This window comes from Gadus chalcogrammus, unplaced genomic scaffold (assembly GCF_026213295.1).
Source record: "Gadus chalcogrammus isolate NIFS_2021 unplaced genomic scaffold, NIFS_Gcha_1.0 GACHA101, whole genome shotgun sequence".
In the NCBI taxonomy this organism is placed as follows: domain Eukaryota; kingdom Metazoa; phylum Chordata; class Actinopteri; order Gadiformes; family Gadidae; genus Gadus; species Gadus chalcogrammus.
In genome coordinates, this window is record NW_026613536.1 from 28,223 (window position 1) to 40,564 (window position 12,342).

Consider the following 12,342-nt stretch of genomic DNA (forward strand, 5'->3'; position numbering starts at 1 on the left):
AGTACAGCCTGGCCTCTCCTAGCCGGTACAAAATGATGTTGGGGTACTGGTTTAGCTGTTGATGGCTGACCAGCGATGGTTTAGTGGCCAAGCTCTTCCCGCAGACATCACAGGTAAAGGTCTCCCTGGCGTCTGCATGGATCTTCAGATGACTCGCCAGGTTGGACTTTTCACCGAATGTCTTGTCGCACACGGTGCACTGATGTGTAGGCATGTTCCATCTGGTACTGTATAACATGAATAAATGAGTAAAACTAAAAGCAGATCATTTAGATTGACAATATGTAGCCCTTTATTATACAGAAATCTGCTGTTGGTGTATTAGCCTAGGACAACAAGCTCGCCAGATTGTCAAGAGATTAACACGGTCGCCAAATTGCTTCATGTTACAATTACTCTCGCATCAGCTGTTGTCTCAACAGTCACATTTACCCATATTAACACATATCCACATCAAATTGACCAAGAAAACGTTGATTGTCGCCGAAAAGCAACAAGTTTGCAGGTATGCGACGTAGCCCTTACTATTGTAAACAGTGTCGTTAGCCGCGCCTAGCTATCGTCACAAAACACACATTAATCAGCTTATTATTTCAACAACCCTTGGGTGAATATAGTAATGCCATACACCGTTGGAAAGCTTAGATTGCCACGATTAAAACGAGACTTCCCACGGGTAATATGGTTGCTCACCGACAAAACGGCGATAGGTTGACTAAAGTCTACCCAGCAGCTAAAAACGTAACCTCTACGTCTTCCCTTTATACACAACGACCACGTTATGACACGGTCGAAATCTTTTCTCTTTCTACAAAATCGAAACAGCTTAATACAAACCGCAAAAAAAAATGTCTAATTATTAACTAGCAAACAATGCAGGGGATACAATTTACCTGAGTGAATCCTCCGTTGACTGCTTCACCGGGGAATACCACGCGCTGTAAGCTATTTTCTTTTTCAACTCGAGCTCATTGGCTGCAATAGAGTTCCGGGTGTTATAGATATATATTTATTTGTCATTGGACAGAAGTACAACGAAATTCAGTGCACTCACGTACTGGTCTAATTTAAAAAGGTAACATAATAAATAATAAAGAAAGAAAGAAAATACATTCAACATTTCGTTCACTCACTGCTTCACCTGTAGTCTCATATAAGCCTCCACTGCTCCAAACTCTATTTGTGAAACATGCAGACGGAATAGTGAGACTGCCAGCAGGCAGCAGCAAAGAGATGTAGCGACCTCGGTTTATTTCTCCAGCTTTCACAGACACACAAACACGCACACAGATTGCTTGGTCTTTTTTTTGTTTCGTCGTTGTCTGTTAAACCGCCAAGTGGAGCGACGTGTCTGGGAATCTAGCCTCTTGGTCTGAGCTTGTGTGTGCATAGCTTCTCGGCCTTTTGGCTAAGATCAAGTGTAGTATCTGTTCTTATCAGTTTAATATCTGATACGTCCCCTACCCGGGGACCATATGTTAAATTGATTTTTCGAACTGGGAGATGGAAAAGGGGCTTGCTCCGTCCACTCCACGCATCGACCTGGTATTGCAGTAACTCCAGGACCGGTGCACCCCTCTCACTGTGAAAAACAAAACTAAACTCCTCCTGAGAGTACACCCGTCCGCCTGTAGACAATAAAGTGTCATTTACAATTCACAAACGCACTGTTTACAATTACTCCAACGATATTCTGTTGTAGTGATGTTATGGTTTGCGTCGAGGCATCGGGGCGTGTGTCGAGTACCTCGGCTCCTCCCCCAGCGAAGCTCCGTATCACATAGGCGAAATGACGTGGCGCGTGACGTTCGAGGCTTCATCTCGGGCTGTTCCGCGATATGGGTTCACAATTGGCACATTTCTACAAAAAGAAGACCCTACCCAGTTCCAAGATCACTTTTATGGCTATGTAATTAATCACACTCGTTCTCAGACATCATGCAGTTCTATTATTACAATTATTAGTAGGCTACTGTAGTTATAAGACAATCTATTTTGCCCGGGGTGACTTAAAACCTTTGTCAAATGATTTGTTCTCTACCATGAGCTCGGGAGATATTTTTTTGAACGGCACACTCACACGTATCACTGAAATGACTTTAATTCTTAAACGTTTTGATGTTGTACGAAGCAAACATCACATCATCACAGGAAACTCTTTCTTTCATCATAATTTCATTCCTTGTCCCTAGCGTACTCATTTGAAGCTTCGAGGTCGAACCACTTTGATGGTTCACCTGGCTGCGAGGCTTTGACGTTTCATGAGGCATCATCTCGCCACCACTATTCTGTTGTTTAAGAAAGAAAAAAGGATTCTTTCTGTGGCGTGTCGATAACTCGGACCTCCAGGTTTCCTTTCGTTATGCTTCCATCACGCTGATTTCAGATTCGCCTGTCATCGTGTGACCGGTGGTCTACAGTGTTTATTAAAGTCTAGACATCTCCGAATGCTTTGCAACCGTTCTCCTGGGGAACACGCGTGGGCATCGTTCAGCCCACCTGAACGTGTACAACTCATACTTACCTGGCAAGGGAGATACCATGATCAAGAAGGTGGTTCACCCATGTAAATGAATTGACCAAAGCCATACAGAGCATGCAAGATAATAAGGCCCCAGGAGCTGATGGGTTACCCAAAGAATTTTATGTTACCTTTTGGGATATATTAAAAGACCCACTTTTAGAGATGTTTAATGAAAGTTTGCATAGTAATAATCTACCATTATCCTTAAGAACAGGTATCATCTCCTTGCTTTACAAAAAAGGAGACAAAAAAGACATTAAGAACTGGCGCCCACTTACCTTGCTTGGTGTAGACAGAAAGATCCTTGCAAAAGCCCTTTTTTTCCGCCTGCAACAAGTGTCTGGGCAGATTGTGGGGGAAGAGCAGACATGTGCAATACCTGGAAGATGCATGAGTGAAAGTCTTGCCTTAGTCAGAGATTCCTACCTCTACGCATATGACCGCAGACTGCCATTATGTATATCCGCCTTAGATTTGGAAAAAGCATTTGACAAGGTTAGCCATACCTTCCTCAGGAAAGTCCTGGTTAAACTTGGTTTTGGGCCTCAGCTTAGAGCTTGGATTGACTTGCTGTATACTGACTGCTTAAGCAAGGTTGTTATCAATGGTCACTCCACTGACACCTTTGAAGTTTGCTCAGGAGTAAGACAGGGATGCCCATTGTCTGTTATGTTGTTTATATTTGCCATGGAGCCCTTGGCTCGGGCTATAAAGGAAGACCCTTCTATTCATGGTCTCCAAGTCCCTGGAAGCGGGGGACAGGAAGCCAAGCTAGCCGTGTATATGGATGATCTAACAATATTATGCACAGACAATAAGTCAATACTCAAAGTGCTATATTGGTGTGACCAATTCTCCGCCGCCTCTAGTGCCAAACTCAATAGGTCAAAAAGTGAAATCTTGTATCTTAATTGGCCTGAACCTAATTTTAACCACGGCCTGGTCCAAAGGGATGAGAGAATTAAGATTCTTGGACTAGAGATTGGGCAAAATATGGAAAATATTAATTGGGAGAAAAAACTACCAATGATTAAAGGTAAACTGCTCCAATGGGAACAAAGAAATCTCACCTTTACGGGGAAAGTACTGGTGATCAACTCAGAAATCGTTGCTTCTCTCACTTACCTTGCCGCAACAATTCCAGCCCCCAAGCATGTAATGACAGCCCTGAGAAGATGCATTTTTCAGTTTGTGTGGGGAGCGCAGCAAGAGAGAATTAGACGAGAGATAATGTATAGACCATTGCAGAAAGGGGGTCAAAATGTCCCTGATCTAGCAAAGAAAATGGAGGCTCTATTCCTGACGCCCATATTGCAGGCAGTACTAAACGAAAATAGGAGGAGCCTATGGCCAAATTTCGCCATGTTCTGGGTAGGCCATCAAGTCCTAAGGAAAGTGGGGTTAAGACCGTGCCTAAAAAGACCTCATGCAGAGAAGAGACCTCCGCTGTATGAAAGGGTGGTGACCTTTGTAAAGTCTGGAAAGTGGCGGGATGTTGGTCGGGTAGACCGAGCCTTTGTGGAGAGTTGTTTGAGCCCCGAACGGTCAAGACTGGTTACTGTTGGCGTCCTGGCTGAAACCAGCTGCCTTAGGGTGTGGAGAAATGTCAATGCGCCTTTTTTGTTCAATGCATATAGAGAGCTCGCTTGGCAGGCAGTTCAGAGGTGTCTCCCTACATGAGACTTTCTGAAGAGACGGGGGTCATCTAAGAGTGCAAGATGTCCCAGGGTGGGGTGTGGTGGAGATGAGGATGTTTCACATTTGTTGTGGTCATGTGGGGTGGCTCGGAGGGTTTGGCGCTTATTGGGGCCATGGCTGGGTGACCTGTTTAGAGTCCCAACGGAATCAGATGTCCTGTATGGGGTTATAAAGAGTGGTGACGGTAAGGGCTGGGAAAGATGGTGGGCCTTGATTAATTGCACAAAAGAGTCGATGTGGAGGTGTCGTAACCTAATGGTGTACAAGAGCCTTTTGTTTTCAGCGGAATCAATCGTTAATTTGAGCACAACCTTGGTAAAGGATTATGTGTGGAGGGACAAGGAACGATATGGAATTGTGGTATGTAAGGAACTCTGGAAAATAGAGAACACTGAGTTATGTAGAATTTTGTGTTAACATTTGAATGCGTTGACCTTGCTGTAAAATGTAACTATTTTGCTTGTTAACCTTTGAATGTGTTTTGACCTTGAAACCATGTTGTAAAATGTAACTCTGTGCCTGACTTAAATAAACGCCTAAAAAAATAAATAAATAAATAAATAAATAAAAAGGTTCACCCATAGCGAGGCTCAGCCATTGCACTGAGGCTGTTGCTGACCCGTGCGAATTCCCCAAATGTGGGAATCTCGATTGCATAATTTCTGGTAGTGGGGGACTGCGTTCGCGCTCTCCCCTGATCATGTTGTTCTAAAGAAATAATAGCTATGAATGATACCACCCTGAGCACGCCCGATCTCGTCTGATCTCGGAGGCTAAGCAGGGTCCGGCCTGGTTAGTACTTGGATGGGTGACCGCCTGGGAATGGCTCATGACCCCCCAAAGTCCCTATCCCTCAACACTGGGATCGATCCAAAAGGATCGAGGATCAAAACGGACGGCTCCATCTGGTGGCCACTGGTGGGTGGTTTTATTTTCAGAAATGTCATGTGCAAGGCCTAGATTATCAAAATCCACTAGTCTGCTGGATGTTTTGTTTATTATTTTCATACTTTGAGTGGATGTAGCTGATGAGATTCATACAATCAAGTGGAAAAGTGTTAAATTGTTACATTTTTGGGCTGAATTAAGAAAAATAATAAGAGCCATTCACAGAACTCATTGTTTTGACCACACAGGGAGTGCAGCCATCACAGTGGGGGTGTATTCACACCTCTGGTTGCGGGAGTGAAGACACAAGGACTTCTAATTTCTTTGGTGTGTTTTTTCTTTCCAATACCCCACCCCTTCTGAAACCCAAGCACACTGAGACTCCAAAATACTTTTACAACTTTTATTTTTCAACCAGAATGTGTTTCATTGAAAAGGCAATCCATATAAACACAAATAAACAAGATCATTTTAGTTAAAAGCTCGCCCACCACGACTAGGTACAGATCTACAGGCGAGAACACGAGAGCATGAGACGAGAGACAAACATGTACTACCATTTGCAAACATTTAGTTAAACATGGAGCTGACAGACATACACACATCACAAGGACAGGCACATATAAATAACATTAATAATAATAAAAAACACTCAACAATTAAAGAACACACACACACACTTGTACTTAAGATACAAATCAACAATTGGCTTGTACAGGCTAAAGTGCAATAATGAACATGATTATCCATAGACTCAGGTGACCAATCAACAAATAAAGGCTCAAGCTGTTCCTCCCTTTTGTGTTTTCTTGAGCAAACTTTTGTTAAAACTGAAGCAGACAAATACATACAAACATCACAAAGACATGAAGCTGACAAAGACAAACAACATGCATGACAAAAACACAGATTATCTGAACATGAACAACCACTAAAGGGTATGTAAACTGATTGTGTTAGATTGGAACTGATTATGGTTTAAAAGATTGGCCTCGATATTGAACATAGAGCAGAATGGATACTACAAAGTTAATTTTAACAGCAATATAAATAATAATAAATAAAAAGCGAACAAAAGAACTTCAAGTAAATCTGCAAAGTGCCTTTTTTTTGAACGATATAAATAAATAGATAGTGCTTAATGAAGCACTTTAAAAAACACACACAAAGACAAAGACAAACACACACAAACAAGCCTCTTTCTCTCTCTTACAGATGGCACAGGAACAGTGGCATCACAGAGGTAAGTTATTCACACACACACACACACACACACACACACACACACACACACACACACACACACACACACACACGCATTTCCAGGTATTTACACAGTCCTCCTGTCCAACTCTGCATCCACGACACTCTTAAAGTGTTCAAAGTTGTCATACACCACATTGTAAAAGCCAGGGGTAGTGGACTTCCTAGTGGATGGACAGTAGGAAAACATTTTCTGCATGCTTCCAGCCACTTTGTCCTTGAAAGGGTTGTACCTCTTCCACTGTCCACCACAGTTTGGCATGTGGCAAGCCCCACATGGCCTTGAGGACTTGTTAGGCATGAATGTCTTCACTGTTGGTGCAGGAGGGACAAGGCTCTGGCTGCAGGATGGCCCACGAAACAGGACGGAGGGGGCCTGTGGCTGTGCGGGGAGGACCAGCAGTATGGGTGCTGCCGACACAGGGGGTGGGCCGTAGGTCAACGCAGCAGGTGGCCTCGGCTGGAGGTGGGTGGGCGCAGGAGGCCTCGGCAGAATGGGGGTGAGCGCAGCAGGCTTCAGCCGGGTGGAGGACGACAAACCCAGTGGGCTGAACGGGCCGGTTCGCTGGAGTCACAGGCTCATCAACAAATAATCTGGAAATATAAAATACACATGTGATCAGTATTGATATGACGTGTGTGCTATTTGCTTTCCACAGCCAACAGGTGAAACAAAGTGCTTATGACAACTTAGCTCCGCTTCTCACCACGTCTCTTTCCAGCCTGGTGATGGATGTGCCGGTACTGGACCTGAGGCCGGTCTGGCGGAGCAGTCGCTCCTTCTGCCACTTCAGCAGCTCGTTCTGCTCTCCCTGCTGGCAGTACTGGAACAGCAGCCACACCAGCCAGCCGACATCATTCTCCACAAGCCACCTGAAGGTCTGACCGGCGTGCTTCCCGAACGTGATGACCAGCTGACCTTTCCAAAGGTCTCTGCTGTCTTGAGATCCAGCCATTTAGGGTCAACAACAGTGCTGCTGCGGGCCTCTGCCACAGACCTTGCTGCCTCTGTACAGTACAGCCTGGCCTCTCCTAGCCGGTACAAAATGATGTTGGGGTACTGGTGTAGCTGTTGATGGCTGACCAGCGATGGTTTAGTGGCCAAGCTCTTCCCGCAGACATCACAGGTAAAGGTCTCCCTGGCGTCTGCATGGATCTTCAGATGACTCGCCAGGTTGGACTTTTCACCGAATGTCTTGTCGCACACGGTGCACTGATGTGTAGGCATGTTCCATCTGGTACTGTAAAACATGAATAAATGAGTAAAACTAAAAGCAGATCATTTAGATTGACAATATGTAGCCCTTTATTATACAGAAATCTGCTGTTGGTGTATTAGCCTAGGACAACAAGCTCGCCAGATTGTCAAGAGATTAACACGGTCGCCAAATTGCTTCATGTTACAATTACTCTCGCATCAGCTGTTGTCTCAACAGTCACATTTACCCATATTAACACATATCCACATCAAATTGACCAAGAAAACGTTGATTGTCGCCGAAAAGCAACAAGTTTGCAGGTATGCGACGTAGCCCTTACTATTGTAAACAGTGTCGTTAGCCGCGCCTAGCTATCGTCACAAAACACACATTAATCAGCTTATTATTTCAACAACCCTTGGGTGAATATAGTAATGCCATACACCGTTGGAAAGCTTAGATTGCCACGATTAAAACGAGACTTCCCACGGGTAATATGGTTGCTCACCGACAAAACGGCGATAGGTTGACTAAAGTCTACCCAGCAGCTAAAAACGTAACCTCTACGTCTTCCCTTTATACACAACGACCACGTTATGACACGGTCGAAATCTTTTCTCTTTCTACAAAATCGAAACAGCTTAATACAAACCGTAAAAAAAAATGTCTAATTATTAACTAGCAAACGATGCAGGGGATAAAATTTACCTGAGTGAATCCTCCGTTGACTGCTTCACCGGGGAATACCACGTGCTGTAAGCTATTTTCTTTTTCAACTCGAGCTCATTGGCTGCAATAGAGTTCCGGGTGTTATAGATATATATTTATTTGTCATTGGACAGAAGTACAACGAAATTCAGTGCACTCACATACTGGTCTAATTTAAAAAGGTAACATAATAAATAATAAATAAAGAAAGAAAATACATTCAACATTTCGTTCACTCACTGCTTCACCTGTAGTCTCATATAAGCCTCCACTGCTCCAAACTCTATTTGTGAAACATGCAGACGGAATAGTGAGACTGCCAGCAGGCAGCAGCAAAGAGATGTAGCGACCTCGGTTTATTTCTCCAGCTTTCACAGACACACAAACACGCACACAGATTGCTTGGTCTTTTTTTTGTTTCGTCGTTGTCTGTTAAACCGCCAAGTGGAGCGACGTGTCTGGGAAGCTAGCCTCTTGGTCTGAGCATGTGTGTGCATCGCATCTCGGCCTTTTGGCTAAGATCAAGTGTAGTATCTGTTCTTATCAGTTTAATATCTGATACGTCCCCTACCCGGGGACCATATATTAAATTGATTTTTCGAACTGGGAGATGGAAAAGGGGCTTGCTCCGTCCACTCCACGCATCGACCTGGTATTGCAGTAACTCCAGGACCGGTGCACCACTCTCTCACTGTGAAAAACAAAACTAAACTCCTCCTGAGAGTACACCCGTCCGCCTGTAGACAATAAAGTGTCATTTACAATTCACAAACGCACTGTTTACAATTACTCCAACGATATTCTGTTGTAGTGATGTTATGGTTTGCGTCGAGGCATCGGGGCGTGTGTCGAGTACCTCGGCTCCTCCCCCAGCGAAGCTCCGTATCACATAGGCGAAATGACGTGGCGCGTGACGTTCGAGGCTTCATCTCGGCCTGTTCCGCGATATGGGTTCACAATTGGCACATTTCTACAAAAAGAAGACCCTACCCAGTTCCAAGATCACTTTTATGGCTATGTAATTAATCACACTCGTTCTCAGACATCATGCAGTTCTATTATTACAATTATTAGTAGGCTACTGTAGTTATAAGACAATCTATTTTGCCCGGGATGACTTAAAACCTTTGTCAAATGATTTGTTCTCTACCATGAGCTCGGGAGATATTTATGAACGGCACACTCACACGTATCACTGAAATGACTTTAATTCTTAAACGTTTTGATGTTGTACGAAGCAAACATCACATCATCACAGGAAACTCTTTCTTTCATCATAATTTCATTCCTTGTCCCTAGCGTACTCATTTGAAGCTTCGAGGTCGAACCACTTTGATGGTTCACCTGGCTGCGAGGCTTTGACGTTTCATGAGGCATCATCTCGCCACCACTATTCTGTTGTTTAAGAAAGAAAAAAGGATTCTTTCTGTGGCGTGTCGATAACTTGGACCTCCAGGTTTCCTTTCGTTATGCTTCCATCACGCTGATTTCAGATTCGCCTGTCATCGTGTGACCGGTGGTCTACAGTGTTTATTAAAGTCTAGACATCTCCGAATGCTTTGCAACCGTTCTCCTGGGGAACACGCGTGGGCATCGTTCAGCCCACCTGAACGTGTACAACTCATACTTACCTGGCAAGGGAGATACCATGATCAAGAAGGTGGTTCACCCATAGCGAGGCTCAGCCATTGCACTGAGGCTGTTGCTGACCCGTGCGAATTCCCCAAATGTGGGAATCTCGATTGCATAATTTCTGGTAGTGGGGGACTGCGTTCGCGCTCTCCCCTGATCATGTTGTTCTAAAGAAATAATATCTATGAATGATACCACCCTGAGCACGCCCGATCTCGTCTGATCTCGGAGGCTAAGCAGGGTCCGGCCTGGTTAGTACTTGGATGGGTGACCGCCTGGGAATGGCTCATGACCCCCCAAAGTCCCTATCCCTCAACACTGGGATCGATCCAAAAGGATCGAGGATCAAAACGGACGGCTCCATCTGGTGGCCACTGGTGGGTGGTTTTATTTTCAGAAATGTCATGTGCAAGGCCTAGATTATCAAAATCCACTAGTCTGCTGGATGTTTTGTTTATTATTTTCATACTTTGAGTGGATGTAGCTGATGAGATTCATACAATCAAGTGGAAAAGTGTTAAATTGTTACATTTTTGGGCTGAATTAAGAAAAATAATAAGAGCCATTCACAGAACTCATTGTTTTGACCACACAGGGAGTGCAGCCATCACAGTGGGGGTGTATTCACACCTCTGGTTGCGGGAGTGAAGACACAAGGACTTCTAATTTCTTTGGTGTGTTTTTTCTTTCCAATACCCCACCCCTTCTGAAACCCAAGCACACTGAGACTCCAAAATACTTTTACAACTTTTATTTTTCAACCATTTTTCACCACGACTAGGTACAGATCTACAGGCGAGAACACGAGAGCATGAGACGAGAGACAAACATGTACTACCATTTGCAAACATTTAGTTAAACATGGAGCTGACAGACATACACACATCACAAGGACAGGCACATATAAATAACATTAATAATAATAAAAAACACTCAACAATTAAAGAACACACACACACACACACACACACACACACACACACACACACACACACACACACACACACACACACACACACACACACACACACACACACACACACACACACACACACACACACACACACACTTGTACTTAAGATACAAATCAACAATTGGCTTGTACAGGCTAAAGTGCAATAATGAACATGATTATCCATAGACTCGGGTGACCAATCAACAAATAAAGGCTCAAGCTGTTCCTCCCTTTTGTGTTTTCTTGAGCAAACTTTTGTTAAAACTGAAGCAGACAAATACATACAAACATCACAAAGACATGAAGCTGACAAAGACAAACAACATGCATGACAAAAACACAGATTATCTGAACATGAACAACCACTAAAGGGTATGTAAACTGATTGTGTTAGATTGGAACTGATTATGGTTTAAAAGATTGGCCTCGATATTGAACATAGAGCAGAATGGATACTACAAAGTTAATTTTAACAGCAATATAAATAATAATAAATAAAAAGCGAACAAAAGAACTTCAAGTAAATCTGCAAAGTGCCTTTTTTTTGAACGATATAAATAAATAGATAGTGCTTAATGAAGCACTTTAAAAAACACACACAAAGACAAACACACACAAACAAGCCTCTTTCTCTCTCTTACAGATGGCACAGGAACAGTGGCATCACAGAGGTAAGTTATTCACACACACACACACACACACACACACACACACCACACACACACACACACACACACACACACACACACACACACACACACACACACACACACACACACACACACACACACACACACACACACACACACACAGTCCTCCTTTCCAACTCTGCATCCACGACACTCTTAAAGTGTTCAAAGTTGTCATACACCACATTGTAAAAGCCAGGGGTAGTGGACTTCCTAGTGGATGGACATTAGGAAAACATTTTCTGCATGCTTCCAGCCACTTTGTCCTTGAAAGGGTTGTACCTCTTCCACTGTCCACCACAGTTTGGCATGTGGCAAGCCCCACATGGCCTTGAGGACTTGTTAGGCATGAATGTCTTCACTGTTGGTGCAGGAGGGACAAGGCTCTGGCTGCAGGATGGCCCACGAAACAGGACGGAGGGGGCCTGTGGCTGTGCGGGGAGGACCAGCAGTATGGGTGCTGCCGACACAGGGGGTGGGCCGTAGGTCAACGCAGCAGGTGGCCTCGGCTGGAGGTGGGTGGGCGCAGGAGGCCTCGGCAGAATGGGGGTGAGCGCAGCAGGCTTCAGCCGGGTGGAGGACGACAAACCCAGTGGGCTGAACGGGCCGGTTCGCTGGAGTCACAGGCTCATCAACAAATAATCTGGAAATATAAAATACACATGTGATCAGTATTGATATGACGTGTGTGCTATTTGCTTTCCACAGCCAACAGGTGAAACAAAGTGCTCATGACAACTTAGCTCCGCTTCTCACCACGTCTCTTTCCAGCCTGGTGATGGATGT

At 44.3% G+C, this 12,342-nt stretch overlaps 3 non-coding genes and 1 pseudogene across 3 annotated transcripts; all 4 read left to right on the plus strand.

The window, feature by feature from the left end:
- The first annotated feature begins 1,388 nt into the window (after positions 1-1,388).
- LOC130378790 (U2 spliceosomal RNA) lies at positions 1,389-1,579 on the plus strand. The gene has a single exon (XR_008894925.1). It is a non-coding gene; the product is annotated as a U2 spliceosomal RNA (small nuclear RNA).
- A 3,199-nt stretch (positions 1,580-4,778) lies between these two features.
- LOC130378786 (U1 spliceosomal RNA) lies at positions 4,779-4,919 on the plus strand (annotated as a pseudogene).
- A 3,856-nt stretch (positions 4,920-8,775) lies between these two features.
- On the plus strand, positions 8,776-8,966 carry LOC130378792 (U2 spliceosomal RNA). Its single transcript, XR_008894927.1, has one exon. It is a non-coding gene; the product is annotated as a U2 spliceosomal RNA (small nuclear RNA).
- A 937-nt stretch (positions 8,967-9,903) lies between these two features.
- LOC130378782 (U1 spliceosomal RNA) lies at positions 9,904-10,068 on the plus strand. Its single transcript, XR_008894921.1, has one exon. It is a non-coding gene; the product is annotated as a U1 spliceosomal RNA (small nuclear RNA).
- Positions 10,069-12,342: the final 2,274 nt, after the last annotated feature.